General features: G+C 35.4%; 1 long non-coding RNA gene across 1 annotated transcript; it reads left to right on the top strand.

The window, feature by feature from the left end:
* Positions 1–3,185, top strand: LOC115633553. Its single transcript, XR_003996354.1, has 3 exons — positions 1–852; positions 1,792–1,881; positions 2,580–3,185. It is a non-coding gene; the product is annotated as an uncharacterized LOC115633553 (long non-coding RNA).
* The last annotated feature ends 2,240 nt before the right edge of the window (positions 3,186–5,425 follow it).

The following is a 5,425-nucleotide window of genomic DNA, read 5'->3' as shown; positions in this document are numbered from 1 at the left end:
AGAGAATCAAAATCGTTCCAAGCCTTACTAAGCTGCTACTCATTCAGTATGACTCAATTTGAGTGAGTCTGTTTCTGAGCTTTTCGCTCAATGAGCTTTATTCTAAAACGGCAATTTTCCACTGGTACACCCAGCATCCAGTTTTATAGCCTAGGAATTTTGCCTCAACCTTCAGTCGGGTTATTCGTTTAAACTGACATGCATGTGTTTTTTCGCTGCGTTCATAAAAAATTAAAAAACAAATTAAATTTTGTCAGAAATTATTCTGTTGTATCGGTCGTGTAGTGCCGCGTTTTCCATTCCCAGTGATCTTGCGCGCCTGGTGTCATATCGTTTTTGTGGGGACCGTGTCTATCTGGTTGGTCGCGGCGGCTGGAGGTGTTAGCTGCTTCAGCTGCCTGTCCACGCTGTTGGCCGTCTAAGTTGGACACGGGCCCTTCTTTCAGCGGTATTTCGCTAGTGCTGGTGGGAATACGTGGGTGTGTGTGCGTGGCTCTGCACTGACCCACACCTCCAGTCAAATTGGTAATATATCTCCTCTTATACTAACACTATATTAATGAATCCGATTTCTCAGGATCCAAATAAAGAACTTTGCTGCACACCTCTCATGTTTTGAGGCCTTTTTCTGCCTGCTGTCACTGCTTTTATATAAATCTGCGCCCTGGAGTATTTAATTCACATCAAATTCCGACCACCTATGCTTTCTTGTGGGGAACCTTGCTGCTGGATTGTGCCGCAACGCGGGACACTTTTTATATATATATTGATCGTCTGCCTGAACACGTCATGTAGTGGAAATGAGCTAATCAATGTGTGATGCTATCTCCATAAACTCTATGATAATGCAGAGTAAATATACAACGCTTCATTACTGTCAAAATTCATTTATTTAATACAATTCACATAACAAATTCATTACATTTACATCACATTATATAAATAATATAAATCCTAATACAACACACATTTAAATAAGTAACTGGCTATATAACTTTCTATTTTATTTTATAATTCACTAATTAATCTGGCTTATTTAATGCATTACATTTATTTACAAAAGCCCAAGTGGGCAACTAATTCATAAACGCCGTTCAGGCCATAAATTACTACTTAAATATTATAACATACATTTTTTAGAACATTCAATATAACAATTTATTTCATTTAAATTATCAAATAATACACATAATTAATCATACATCATATCATCATATTAGTAAACAACGCACACTCATCTTTACCACCACACTTACTTCTATCATGTTTACAAAAGCCCAAATGGGCAACTAATTCACAAACGCCGTTCAGGCCATAAATTACTATTCATATATTATAACATAAATCTTTTAGAAACTATCAATATAACAAATTATTTCATTTAATTATCAAATAATACAACAAATTTAATTATATGACGCACCATCATACCAGTATACAACGCATATTCATCTTTACCACCACACTTATTACTACCATGCCGTCTTCTCACCATCACCTATACTTCCTATTTTACACCTAACTAATTATTTTGTATAATTACTGCCGGTAAACTACCTCGCTATGGATTGGCCCAACCTATGTCTGGCTCTGGATTATGGACTGGTACCCGCTCGTCTCCCGACATGATGCTTTTATGCTCGCTTGCTGCCCGGATTTTGCTACGTTCTCGTGCTGGATTTGCGTGCTGCTTTCGAATGCAACGACGTCTCTGGACCTTCCGATCCTGGAATCTTTTAAATCGCCGTCCTGTCTCTCTTGGCTTTATGGACTATCACACTCCTTGTATAGGATTCATACATGCTCTAATTGCAATGATGTCTGGTATCAAATAGGCCTTGGATTCAACATACTCTTCTGATAAGATACTGTTCCTGCAACGTAAATATAAACTTATTAAAACCACTTTCACATAAATCACACATATAAAAAATTTTATAAATTATAATACACATACACGCAACTATTACATACTACTTTCATTCAATATCATTTATCAAATATCAGTAATCATTTTTAATTCCAACATTAAGCCAAATAACTCTTGTTTTTCACACTATAATTTATTAATACATAGCCCATAATTCATAATAACACATTTCATAAATATTAGAATTCCTTATAACATACTGCAATACAATTAACCTATTAAATACTAAATCAACAAAGACAGATGCATTTCAACATAAATTCGGAAATACACACTGGTTATGGATTTCAACTTACACACCACATCATACTTTAAACTTCATCTATACACATTTTTACTGCATTCATCGCCCCTATACATGGCTACATATTCATCGCTACACACCACCCACACACACCAACCACATACACCACCCTCACACACCACCCACACACACCACTATTCACACTTCATCATTCACGGCACCTTATACCTATACATTCAACAATATAACTAATTACTTCTTTTTTATCGCTGCTGCCATCATGGTCCATCTGGATTTGCACCTTGGTTTTCTCTCGGCTGGCATCATCATTTGGCACCCCACTGGTGCGCATCTTCATGCTCGTTTTTGGGATCCGTTTTGCTGCACCCACGTCTGCTGCAAAAGCGCTTCCCTTGGTACTACTGGATCTTCACAGCAGCAACACTTACAACTACACTATTCATACTTATGTTACTATTTAAGATTACTATTGTCATACTTTTAAGCTCACCATAATGTTTAGTTCATAGTTTATGCTACTCAAAATGAATTTATCATAAATTTTTTAAACTTCAATTTTGAAAAAGAAACTTTGAATATATTGTTATAAATCATATATCACTTTATTTTGTAAACTCTTTATAATTTACAACTTGAATTCAAATTCTTAATTTTTCTTATTATTAATGTTACAACTCCACTTTTCATCACATTTCTTATTACTTTTACACATTGTTTGTTATTTCTCAGTAGAATAAATTACACTTAGATTTAATTTATGTACTTATAAAACACAACAGCCACACCACAACATCTACTCCTGGTACCCCCTTGAGGGAGGGGGTGCCTCACCTACTCGCTTCGGCTTTTCACCGCATTCCCTCCACTCTTTCAAACGGGAAGGATCAAGACAGTAATTTTGTTGTCGTCACCTCCTTTGACTGCACTACCGGCTGGATTTGGGATTAGTTCTAAGTTTAGTTTAAGTAAAGTTGTACCCATTTTCTGGCTATGTGCGCCACAATAAAATATATATATATAAAAAAAAAAAAAATCGAAATGACGCCCTACAAATTTCTTCTTACACTTCCAATTTACTAAATCTCCCTGACTCAGAATTCAGGATTTTTGTTTCAGACAGCTTTCAAAATATGCAACTCCAAATAGCTTCTTTTCAAACACAATTAACGGCCTCCCTTACAAGGATGGAGCAGCTCGTTTTTTCTTTAAATAATTCCAACGAATAAACTAATCAGATTGTCAATTTGGAATGCTAACTGCATTCGTTGCAAACTTTGAGTCATAGAACTCTCTCTCATTAATAATAAGATTCTCATATTGATATTTCACAATCTGGCAGTCATTCTTATTTTCTACCTTGTACACAAATTTTTTCTTACTTATATTTCATTTATAAAAAATTTTTTGTTCTATTCACACTTAAATTCATCATTTACTCCTCTTAGTAAATATATTTAATCAAATCATATTAATATATGTATATTGCCCTTCACCTACAATATGCTACTACTATAACTAAACCAGCTACTACACAAAGTATGCTGGTCTTAGTAGTATCCATGTTGCACCGCAACACTACGCCCAGTACCTTTTTATACATGCGCTATAACTATTCACACCATGCACACACAGCGCACACACAGCGCATACTGACCTGCCCTAATTTCACAATGCTGATCTACAAGCAAAAGAAACTTCCTTCACACACGCTTGTGTAGGTCGTTCCCCTTTTCATACGCTTTTGAATCTCTTATGCCCGCTCTCAGTTGATTCTCTCTGGGTGCTCTGTTTCTGTCCTCCTCATTAATGTATTGTTGCTCTCCTTTCACCATTATAAGCCAGGGCTTTTATTTTTCTTTGTTCATGCTTCGGCTATTATTTTACCAAAACACTGTAATTTTTTAATTCTAATAATTCAATTTACCTTTAATTAAATTCTAAATAATTATCGTCTTCATTTATTAACTTTCTTTTCCATACATTAAATTTTTTCGCAATCACAATACAAATGCACAATACAAATGCTATTATTAGTCTCGCTGCTTAGCTTTTTCCTTTTGTTTTGAATTAATTTATATTGCTGCCCTGCTTACTCTTATGCGTCCCGTGCACTGCCGACGTCATTTCGGCCTAGCGCGTCATGCTCGTGTGCAGCACGGCAGCATATCAGCTGTAAATTCTTCACCCCCCCTTTTGTACGTATTTATTCATTAGCTTATATTATATTATTATTGTGGATTTCCTTCCTGCACTGCATCTTAACTGTGCACGATAGGTTCCATTTATAAAAAATTTTCTAATAATTATTTGTTATTAAACAAAATCTCCTCCTTACTTATTATTCATTTTCATACTTATTCCTACTTAATCAAAACATATTAAATTATGTATTTTGCCTTTTCTTATTACTACATGCTACTATTAAAACTAAATCAGCTACTGCACAAAGTATGCTGGAAATTCATCTTTCATATTGCACAATAATACTGTGCTCATAAACATTTGTTTACATGCGCTATGCGTTCATATGCTTTGTACACACAGCGCATACTGACCTGCCCTAATTCATAATGCTGATATTAAGCAAAAGAAACTTCCTTCACACACGCTTGTGTAGGTCGTTCCCCTTTTCATAAGCTTTTGAATCTCTTATACGTCCGCTCTCAGTTGATTCTCTCTGGGTGCTCTATCTCTGTCCTCCTCATCATTGTATCGTCGCTCTCCTCTCACAATTATAAGCAAGGGCTTATATTTTTTCTTTTTTCATGCTTCGGCTAATATTTTATAAATAACTTTGTAATCTCTGATTCAAATAATTCAGTTTATTTTTCAATTAAATTTCTATTTATTTATCGTCTCCTCTTATTGACTCTCTTTTTCATACAATAAATTTCTCGCAATTGCACAATACAAATTCTAATTTTAACTGCCGTTTAGCTTTTTCTTTTGCTTTGAATTATATCATATTGCTGCCCTGCTTACTCTTATGCGTCCCGTGCACTGCCGACGTCATTTCGGCCATACGCGTCATGCGCTTGTGCAGCACGGCAGCATATCAGCTGTAAAAATTCTTCACCCCCCCTTTTGTACCTATTTCTTCGTTGGCTAATATGCTATTTTATTGTGGTTTATGTTCCTGGACTGGCATATTAACTGTGCACGATATGTCCTAGTCGGGAACTTTTCTAACAATTACCTGCTATTAGCTATACGTTCTGTTTTGTCTAAAT

This window comes from Scaptodrosophila lebanonensis, unplaced genomic scaffold (genome assembly GCF_003285725.1).
Source record: "Scaptodrosophila lebanonensis strain 11010-0011.00,11010-0021.00 unplaced genomic scaffold, SlebRS2 tig00001439-arrow-arrow-pilon, whole genome shotgun sequence".
Taxonomy (NCBI): domain Eukaryota; kingdom Metazoa; phylum Arthropoda; class Insecta; order Diptera; family Drosophilidae; genus Scaptodrosophila; species Scaptodrosophila lebanonensis.
The sequence above is the reverse complement of the archived record's forward strand: the minus strand, read 5'-3'. Positions and strand labels throughout refer to the sequence as shown.